The sequence below is a fragment of the Lathyrus oleraceus genome, chromosome 7 (assembly GCF_024323335.1).
Source record: "Lathyrus oleraceus cultivar Zhongwan6 chromosome 7, CAAS_Psat_ZW6_1.0, whole genome shotgun sequence".
NCBI lineage: Eukaryota > Viridiplantae > Streptophyta > Magnoliopsida > Fabales > Fabaceae > Lathyrus > Lathyrus oleraceus.
In genome coordinates, this window is record NC_066585.1 from 34,118,412 (window position 1) to 34,130,250 (window position 11,839).

The 11,839-nt window shown below is 33.1% G+C and overlaps 1 pseudogene; it reads left to right on the top strand.

The window, feature by feature from the left end:
- The first annotated feature begins 2,608 nt into the window (after positions 1-2,608).
- On the top strand, positions 2,609-4,124 carry LOC127106171 (1-aminocyclopropane-1-carboxylate synthase 7-like; annotated as a pseudogene).
- The last annotated feature ends 7,715 nt before the right edge of the window (positions 4,125-11,839 follow it).

Genomic DNA, 11,839 nt, shown 5'->3' on the forward strand with positions numbered 1-11,839 from the left:
TGTGGATAAATCCACTTCCTATTGTTTGGTACCACTACAAAAGTGAGAAAAGAATGTTTTATATGGGCCTCACGTGCAATCTCTTTCCTTTCTAAAATGTACATAAATATGAATATGACTAGGGGTGTAATCGGTTTGGTTTGAACTAGATTTTTGTCCAAAAGAAATTCCGAACCAATGATATCTCCATCGATTTGGTTTGATTCTATTTTTAGTATTTTTAAAAATTGGAACGAAACCAAAAACAAATTTGGTTTCGATTTGGTTTGTTTCGGTTGATCGATTTATAATATTTTTTTCAAACATTATATTCATTAATGTATTCTTCAATATCATGTTTTTCGATGTATTTTATGTTATTATTTTTTTAAATAATACATTTTATGTAATTTATTCATACTCTATGTTTTTTAAACAAATTATAAGTTGTTTTTAATTCATACAAAACAGTGACATGGTTTTCACTTCATCGTAAAGTTTACTATCAAATATAAAAGTTGATTTTGATATTAGAAGGTTGGAAGATTTTGAAAGCTTAACGAATAAAACACAGGAATAACAACTAAACATTTCAATACACATAAATTAACATGTTTCATACTATAAACACGCATCAAAACTATTTTGTAATAAGATTAGAAGGTATTTTGTTAAAGAAAAGATACAAGAAAAAAGTATTAAAAAAAACATGAAAATTAATTAAGAGAGCTTGAACAAGAAGAAGACGACGATAACATACGAGAACAAAGATAGAGAGCGACAATGGTGGCGGGCGACGAGAGCAACCGTTCAGTGAAAGTAAACTTTTGTGATTTATGAGCATATCAGTTTTGCTATCTCTGATCAGACCTCCACTTCCATGTTTGGCTTCCCTTGTGACAGCTCCATCAGTATTAAGAGCATATCAGTTTTGCTCTGGGAGTTTCCAGCCAATCTAATTGATACTGCTGTTCGTTCCCAACACTTTCTGCATCACAGTTATGTTATAGAGATTGAACCTATCCTTGATGATCATGCCCAAATTTTAGGACATGTTACAGTCCTTCACGTAGAGCTTTTGGTTCCATGACAAGCAGTTGCCCATGTTTCATGCTAGTTAGTTTCGTTCTGCTTATTAAGACTATTCTACATGTTGAAGGATAACCATTCCTAAACTCCATTTAATATTAAAAACAACTAATGTTACTACAATTTACGACCATAATAAATAGTCCAATGTTTGTTTCAGAAAACTAATAAATATATTGAATCACACCTATGTTATTTTGTCTTGGATTTGGAAGAACTTTAATACTTAAACTTCAAAAATTGTTGTTCTTGTTTAACTTAAATAAAAAAAATTAAATAACATAAATGAAGATTGTTTAGGTTATTTTTGTCAGCATACAAATATAATTTTTTTATTACTACTTTTAGCTTTCTTTTCTTTCCTTTCACTTTCACTCATACCAAACAACTAAAAAAATCCTTTCACTTTCCACTATCTTTCCCTTCTTGTACTTTCTTTCTTTTTATTTTCTTTCTTCTCACTTTCTTTTGTAATACAAGCAAACCCTTAAAATTTGAGCAGGAAACGAAGATTATTTAGAAATTCGAGCTTAAATTTAAAGAGATAAAAATTGTTTCCGACTTTTCAGCTAAAATTTGAAGAGATAAAAATTGTTTCCAGGTAATATCTAATATATAGTTAATGTTAGATTGTAGTTCATTAACACCTTTTATGCTATTTTTGTATTCTTATAAATTATGATTCTTTTCATTTTAATATATGGTTACTATTTTGCTATTAAAAAAATATCCACACGAATGGTGGTGATTGTTGTGAAGTAGATTTCCGAATTGCTGATTGCTTACTTATAAATGAATCAGACAATATATCATATTTCAGCAATGATTTATAATAATTGCAAATATGTTAATCATACTGTTTTGATTGAAATGAAATTGAAAATATATAAAGGTGAGGATGTTCCAAAACTTGGTGTTGTTTTGTTCATGGCTTCATCTTGTGATTCTCAGAGTCAAAACCAAATTGGTAGGGTACGTGCGGCAGAAGAACTTTAACTGTTTTCCAATCTTTTTCAATATATCATTTTCATCATCACTATTCACCAAATTCCCCACACGCATTCGCATCTTAAATGTTTCTTCTTTCTTAACACCAACCAATTTTTTGAAGTTTAATTCTTCTGTAATTAAACTCATAGGAACACCAACATGAAAATTCCTTCAATTCCAATACTACTCACCAACCACTTTTAAAATAAACAACATTGTAATGCAGTAAACCATATATTATAATCACACTTAAACATTATTTCTATACTATAAACTTCAATTAATCCATTTATTCAACCGGAAGAAAAATCTATCCTGATTCACACCAACCATATATTTTCCGCGTGATCTGCCATTGTACAGTTGTCACATGCATGCAATCACCATCAGTTTATTTTCCTATAGTACTACGGTACTTTTATGTGTACTCTCAAACTCTATATATAGACCTCGGTTTTCTTTCACAATCTCAAATCAATTCAATCAATCTTCTCTCTCTTCTATACTATTCTTTCTTTCTTTTACTAACAGAATTCAGTTCCTAACTAAAATGGGTCTTGAAATACAACAACAATGTGTCCAGCTTTCAAATATTGCAGTTTCTGATACTCATGGTGAAAACTCACCTTACTTTGCTGGATGGAAAGCCTATGATGAAAACCCTTATCATGACTTTACCAACTCTTCTGGTGTTATACAAATGGGATTAGCAGAGAATCAAGTACGTCTATCTTAATATAATATATCATTCATTTCAAGTTAATATCTATAGTTCTATTCAAGTAAATCTAACTATTAATGTACTTTTTCCAGGTTTCATTTGATTTGGTAGAAAAATACTTGAAAGATCACCCTGAGGATTATAAAGGTTTTAGAGAGAATGCATTATTTCAAGACTATCATGGTCTTATATCCTTCAGAACTGCAATGGCAACCTTCATGGAACAAATAAGAGGCGGTAGAGCCATATTTGATCCACAAAGAATTGTCATTACTGCTGGAGCAACTGCTGCCAATGAGCTCTTAACCTTCATTCTTGCTAACCCCGGCGATGCTTTGCTCAACACCTTACTACCCAGGGTAACAATCTATACCATGCAATTTCTTGAACTATATAATATATGATGAGGAATAATTTGTATACTTATCTTTTTCTTGTACTTTTGTAGGTTTGATAGAGATTTAAGGTGGAGAACTGGTGTAAACATAGTGCCAATTCACTGCAACAGTTCTAACAATTTCCAAATTACACCACAAGCTTTACAAGCTGCTTACGAAGAAGCTCAATCAATGAACATGAAAGTGAGTGGAGTACTCATAACAAACCCTTCAAACCCTTTAGGTGTAACAATTCAACGTTCAGTTCTAGAAGAGATTCTTGACTTTGTGACAGAAAAAAACATCCACCTCATCTCCGACGAAATCTACTCAGGCTCAGTCTTTTCTTCCAATGAGTTCGTAAGCGTAGCTGAAATTCTCGAAGCTCGTAGTTACAAAGGTGCCGAAAGAGTTCACGTTGTTTACAGTCTTTCTAAAGACCTCGGTCTACCTGGTTTTAGAGTTGGAACAGTCTATTCATACAATGATAAGGTTGTAACAACAGCAAGAAGAATGTCAAGTTTTACCTTAATATCCTCACAAACACAACAGTTTTTGGCTAATATGTTATCAGACAAGGAGTTTACAGAAAAGTACATTAAGATTAATAGAGAGAGATTGAAGAAGAGGTATGAAATGATAGTTGAGGGTTTGAAAAGTGTTGGAATAGAGTGTTTGAAAGGGAATGCAGGATTGTTTTGTTGGATGAATATGAGTGGACTGTTGAAGGAGACAAGTAAGGAAGGTGAATTAGAACTTTGGAAAGAGATATTGAATGAAGTGAGATTGAATATATCACCAGGGTGTTCTTGTCATTGTTCAGAAGCAGGTTGGTTCAGAGTGTGTTTTGCAAATATGAGTGAAGAAACTCTGGAAATTGCATTGGACAGAATACGTAAATTCATGGCTAAAAGAACAAAGACAAAGAAAGAATAATGGCATTGGCATGCCATATTTGACAAATAACTATTCATTACTATCAATATCTTATTTCTATTTATTTATTTTTTAAATGGTAAATTGATGGCCATTTTGATAAATTCTTTGTCGGTGATATCAGGAAACTGTAAACTGTAAAAGCGCAGATTCACCTAAAGTGTATTTGTATGTCTTAGTGCATGTTTGCTTGCTTTAATATTATGCAAGTTTCTTGGAAACTCATTTTGTATAATTGTTAATGAAAGTGAAGTTAAGTTTTTTAAGTCTATAAAGTTATTCTCATATCTGTGTTTATGGTTAGAATTTGGAACATCTGGTTTGTGAAAATGAAGAAATTGAGTGTGGAAAGGAAAAGATGAGAGAGAAATTAGAGAGAGAATAATTGAATGTGAGAATGTGAATTTTCGTTAACATTGAGACATATTTGTCTCCACCATCCGTTTTGAGCACTTTGAGTTTGTGACCTCTTTGCCTATTACCATGGACTTGAAATTCTTAAACGCTTCAAATACTTTATCATTTCTCTTTATTAGGTATGTCCACAACTTTCTACTATGATCATCCATGGATGTGATAAAATATATATTGTCACTGGTCGAATCAACTTGCAGTCTTCCACACACATCCGAATACACCACCTCAAGTTGGTGTTGGATTCTTCCACCAACATCATTTTTGAATTTACCCTTATGTTGCTTCGCTTGCACACATTGTTCACAAATTTCAGCCGATATATTGTTCAATGGTAGGCTCGTTACCATTTCATTATTTTGCAAGGCATTGATCTCTTTAAAGTTGAGATACCAATGCCTATAGTGTCATGTCCACTCTTCTTGACTAGCCATTGTAGCAAGAACCTATGCTCCATAACCTTAAACTCAATCTTGAAATTTCTATTGGCAGCGATAGGAGCTTTAAATACCAAAACCCCGTTTGCATCCATAATGCGTAGTGTCTTGTTCTCCATATGAATCGTGTAACCCTTCTCGAAAAAATGGCCAATACATAGAAGGTCACACTTGATTTCTAGAATATGCAACACATCTTTGATCAAGGAATGCCCATCATCCCTTCTCATGATCAAAATATCACTGATATTGTTAGCCGCTAAAGTAGTGTCATTCGTGAAATTCACTTTGTTCTTCATGGCACGATTGACTTAACAAATCAATCATTCCTCCCCGTCATATGAGTCGAACATTCGAGTCTAAATATTGTTCCTTCCTGCATTGAACTGCTTCTCTCACAATCACCATTACATTTTCTTCTATATGTAACCGGTTATAACTTTTACGTAATCGATTACAACATGTTTGTGTTGCGTTTCAAAAATTGTTGTTGTTGCAGCCTGCAACATGTTACTACTGCATTCCCCCTCTGTAATCATGATCAAGAAAGTGTTCTCCTCATCAAACTCTTGTCCTACAACCTTAGCTTCATTTACTTGAGGTTCCTTCTTGTTCGCATTGCACTCTCTTACAAAGTGATCGAACTTTTGACAAATAAAACACTGTATCTTGCTCTTGTCAATCTTTCTCCTTTCACGTCTAAAGTTTCCTTGACCACCATTTTTGTTGTAACTGCTCTCACCCTTTTGACTTGGAATTTTGGGAATCTTTTTCACTAAAATTCTAAAAATTCTCTCTACTCTTCATGTGTCATTTTTCTTTCGATCTTTTGTCCTTCTCGTTGAAACGGGCTTGAAAAGCAATCTCCGTCTTTGCCTTATCACAATTTCTCTCCTCCATTCTTTACTCATGTGCCTCAAGAGAGGTTTGTAGCTCATTTTTGCTCATTGTAGCAAGATCCGTCGATTCATCAATCGCAACGAACACATCGTTAAATCTTGACATTAAAGAACACAAGATTTTAACAACAACATACTGCTTTGTGACCGTTTCTCCACATGCTTTTATTTGATTCACCAACTGAGTAATTCTCATTGTGAGATCATTGATGATCTTCTTCTCCCCCATTTGAATCAACTCAAGTTGATGTTAGTGAGTTTGAAACCTCCCCACCTTTGGCTTGTCAGACCCTGCGTATGCCTTCTCTAAGATTTCTCACGCTTGCTTCAATGATTCGCAATCACTAACTTTCTCAAAGTTGTCACCATCCACACATTGATGGATAAAAAATAATGTCTTGAAATCTTTATTCCTTTCTTCCTTATGTGTTGCTCGTTGTGCATCTGTTGGACCTTCGACAGGAGGATTCACCTCGTTCTTGATCACTTTAAGACCATCTTAGTAGTCAAACAACACCTTCATTTATTTGCATCATTTGTCTTAATTCTTTGTATCAAGGATGAGTAGGTTTGTAGGAATTCTTTCATTGGAGACAAAATTCATGTTGCACACTAGGTGTTTGGTGGATCGAACCAACCTCTTGATGCCAAATGTTAGAGCTTGAAATCATCTGGTTGGTAAAAATTGAGGGATTGCGCGTGGAAAGGGAGATAGTGAGAGAAAGAATTAGATACAGAATAATTGAACTTGAGAATATGAATTTTCATTAACATTGATGAGGATGCCCATTTAACATTATGCACAATAAAGTTGGATTGAGATACAAGGAACATAAACTAAAAATATAATTTAACTACCCATAACCAGTTACACAAAATCTATAACTGATTACAACTACTACAAAATCTAAAAGTAAAACACTAGTAATCGATTACTGCAAATTCGTAATGAATCTCAAATCAAACTTATGTTTACAATTTAGAAGTGAATTTCGATCGGCCTTGAATTATTGTTTTTTAGTTAACAAATAATAGCTCAAAATGGATGTTACTAGTATTATTATTAGAATAGATTATAGGTGAAGAGTGAAAGGTGTGAGCACACGTGTGCAAGATGTTCACGCGCAATAGCTAATATTAAAATCCAAGTACCTTTTAGCTTCATATTAAGGTTGGAATTAACTTAAAAAAAAAAAAAAAGCTATTCTTATTCAACTTTGATTTGATAGTCGAAGGGTCACTCTTTAGACTTATTGGTATATGGATAAATTGATTAAGAATTATTCATATTTATAGTACTTTGGTTTGTCAATTAGTATCGAGCGTGTTGAAATTAAAACAAATGAAAAAATGGTCCCCTGGTTGGTATACTATCGTCTAATGGATGAATGGATGGAGATGGGTCCCACGATCAGGGTAGCTTTTGACTTATAAAGATTGATTATTATATACTTGATTAATTATTTCACCACCAAACATTAACCTAATGTTGAACACTTTTATATATATATATATATATATATATATATATATATATATTACATGCAATGCTGCCGTCTTACTTTTTTTTCATAAGTTTTATTCGGTTCTGTTTTTTTTTAAGTTCTACTCACTGTTTTGGAATGACGGTGAACATTGCTGAAAAGTATTCACATTGTTTGTCAGACATTTAAGATTTTATTGCCATATATATATCAACAATATTAATTAGTTTAATTCCTATTCTTTAGGTAAAAGTTTAGAACTGGATTAGAGGAGAATTAGTAGGAGATTTGTTAGCTTGATTCTCTCCTAAATTAGGTCTAACAGCTTGTATATTTATACTGACAGAAACTAATAACAAATTATCAATTCCACAAACAAGTATCATATCTCTATAATATATTAGGTGTGGTTAAAGGCTGTGAAACTAAGATCATTATTGAAATGTCTTGGATAGCTTGCATTCCATGATGTGAATAGAGTTATATAAAATCTACTACACAATGATGAAACTCGTGCTACTTATAGTAGTAATAGTTAGTTATATTTAACAACTAACTCTTAACCATAGCTTAACTACCTAGAAGAAATCACTTACAACTAATCTCTCTTGGCAGTTATAAAAACAGTAAAGTTAGTTTGTTGTCCAAATTATTTTAGTAACTTTATCTATCCTTTTGTGTTTAACACTCCCTTAAATTGGAATAAATGTGAATCATTCCTAACTTGTTTTGAATGTTGTTAAATGGTGTAGAGAGATTTGGTTAGGATGTTTGCTACTTGGTCTTTTGATGCAATTGGAAGCAAGTGAATTATTCCGGCCTGCACCTTGTCTCTAACTACATGACAGTCGATCTCTATGTGTTTGGTTCTCTCATATAAAATTGATTTTGTTGCTATATGGAGTGCAAATTTATTGTCATAATAGATCACAATTAGAGAAGAGTGTTTAACTTGAAAATCTTGCAATAAACACAAAATGCATTTCCCTTCACAAGTTGATTGGGTCAATACTATATATTCAGCTTCAGAGGAGGATCTAGACACTACTGTTTGTTTCTTGCTTTTCCAATTAATTAATGAGCTATCAAGAAAGAAATAAAAGCTTGTTGCAAATATCCTTATGTCAGGGCATACTCCCTAATCAGAATAAGAGAATCCCTTGAGTTTCAATACAGATGTTGAGCTAAAAAAGAGACCATTACCAGAGCTACTCTTGAGATACTTCAAGACATGAAAACCTGCTAGCATGTGCTCACCTACTGGTGAACTGAGAAACTTACGGAGCTTACTTACATCATAAGATATCTATAGTCTTGAGCTAGCTAGATATAGAAGTATTCTAATCAATCTTCTATATACAGTTGGATTAGAGAGTAATTTACCAGATTCTTTGTTTAACTGTAAATGAGATTGCATGGGAGTGCTACAAGGATTTACTCTACTCAATCTTGTATCTTGTAAGAGATCCAATGTGTACTTCCATTGGGCACAAAGCAATACCTTCCTTTGATCTATTTACTTCAAAACTAGATCCTTGATGCTAAATTTGTCAGTTAAGAGGGCCTTAATGTTAGTAATCTCACCAACATCAGTCCCCTTTAAGACCAAATCATCTACATAAACAAGGATCGTTGTGAAAGTTGAACCACTAGATTTAGTATACAATGAGTAGTCAAATTTTTATTGAACATAACCTGAGTGCAATAGAGTTTCAGTAAGTTTGGTATTCAATTGTCTGTTAGCCTGTTTTAAATCATAGAGAGATCTTTGAAGTTTGCACACCATGGATGAGGTAAGTCAAGACCATGAGGAGTCTGTATTTATACTTCTTCATTGAGGTCGTTATGCAGGAATGTTGTATTGACATCAAGTTGGAATAAAGGCTAGTTTTAAGTAGCTGTAATGACCATGAAGACTCTGATGGTTGTCATATTGACAACTGGACTGAAAGTGTCTAGATAATCTAGGCCATCAGTCTGAGTGAACCTTTAGCTACCAATTGTGCCTTATATATTTCTACAATGCCATTAGAATGTAGTTTGAGCTTGAAACCCCATCTACAGTCAATAGCCTTATTGTGATTAAGAAAGAGAATCAATTTCTAGGTATTGGTCTTCATTAGGGAAGTCAATTCAGATTGAATAACGTTTCTCCAATTCTCATCAGAAATAGCTTCCTCATAAGTGTTAGGTTAAGATATGGATGACATGTTAAAAATATATTGTGCATGAGAGGAAAACAAGTTATGATATGAGAGGAAGGGTGATAGGGGATACTTACTTGAAGAAGAAGTTGGAGATGCATTTGAATTAGTAGAGTGAATTGCATTCTCAATCACGTTGCAATGATAGTCTTGTAGGAATGTGGAAGGGTGAGTAATTCTAGAAGATATTTTATGTTGAAAATTGGGGTCGGGTAAGTTGAGTGACGAGTATCTGATAGGTGAGTTACTTGAGTGAGATTGTTGTGAGTTTGAATGAGAATGTGTATGGTTATTAGATGATGTATTTGGTGTGTGAACATTAGGTGTGGTATATTGAGTAGATGGTGTATCTGGTGTATGGACATTAGGTGTATCATGAGTATGTGGATCTGGTGTGGTATTATGGTGAGAATCATGAATCTAAGGGAAGGCAAATATATTAGTTGGAGAATAAGGATTATAAGATGAAGTATGAGAAGTAGATGATGCATGATCAGAATGCTTGTTAGGAAAAATGGACTCAAATAAAATAACATTTATTGACAGAAAAATGTCTTTAGATTGTAAGTCAAATAGAATATGTCCCTTAATACCTATTTGGAGACCTAGATACATGAATTTCTTTGAACTAGAATCTAACTTCTTCCTATTAGTTTGGAGTGTTGATGCAAAACAAAGAGAACCAAAAACCTTGAGGAGATTTAGATCAAGCAAGCATTGATGTAAAATATGAAAAGGTGACTTGTTTTGTAAGAAAGGTGTAGGGAGTCTATTTATGATGTGAATGACATGACTTACTGCATATGACCGAAAATCTTAAGTAATTGAGCTTGAAATAGAATAGCTTTAGTAATGCCAAGAATTTGTTGGTGTTTTCTCTCAACTATATCATTTTTTTAGGTGTTCCAACATATGAAATATGGTGTATAATGCCAGATTCTTTATAGAAATATCTAATGAGAAATTCATTTCCATTATGTAACCTGATGCATTTGATGGATCTATTAAATTATGTATGAACTAAAGAAACAAAAGCTTTAACAAGATTTGATGTTTCTGATTTACCACTTCATAAGGAAAATCCATGTAAATATAGTTTTATCGTCCACTACTGTAAGAAAATATTTGTGACCATTGATAGAAGGAATGGATAAAGGGCCTCATATGTCCATATGGACTAAGTCAAAAATATCAACAAACTTGTGACTACTATGAGGAAAGGGTCATCTATTTTGCTTGGCATATCAATATGCATAATTTGAACAAAATGAAAGGTTTTCTTTATTTCAATTAACTTGTCATATGAAGGACAACAAAGTCTTAATTTCCAAATGTTACAAGTATTTTCATGTGTAAAAGTAGATTGATTAATAAAGTTGATACAAAAATTATACTTTCAAATGACAAAATTGATGAAAACATCAGTGTGGCAAGGTGGTGCGTGTGGTACTGCAACATGGGGATGATTGAGAATGTAGAGTCCACCTCTTAATTCAGTTGCACCAATCATCTTCTTTGATAAGAAGTTCTATATCAAACAAGTAGAATTATAAAAAATGAGTTAACATTAAAGACTTTTAGTCAGTTTAGGGACAAATATGAGATTGAATGAAAATTGAGGCATGTATAACACATTGGTTAAATGAGAATCAAAGGGAATAGTTCCTACAAGTTCAGTGGTGACTAAAGAACCATTTGGAAGCTTTACAGTTATAGGGGAAATTCTTTTCAAGAAAGTAATTTTTTTATAGAAAAGCAAACATGACCAGCGGAACCAGTGTCAAGTATGAATGCTTTAGGTTTGACATGATGAGATAAAGTATAGATAATACATGTGTTAGATTTTGGTTTAGTAATAAGATGATTTACACTATGAGAGTGTCGCGCCGCAAAAAATACTCGAGCGCATCGCACGCTCGAAATAAACCAAAGTCTCCATCGAACTTTATTTTTTCTAAAGGAAAAAGAAAAAATATCGATAAAACCCAAGGGGATGAGAAAAAGGGTAAGGCAGTTGGTTATGCAAGGAGAAGTTATTAGCACCCCTCACATTCGTTGTACTCAACGAAAACATTTTTGATTTTTCTTTGCACTGATGGGTGTTATTATCTAAAGGTTGCTTGCGAATAGTAAAAGAGGTAAAATAAGTTTATTATTTAATGTGCTCGCCAAGGATTCGAACCCTCGTGCCTACGTATTCTCATAGTAAAATGAGAAAATCAGAGCTTTGTAGTTCGTGATAGAAAATGCAGATTTGTTGGTTGATTTTAAGGAACAATTATAATTGAATCCTAGAACTGTATAGACGT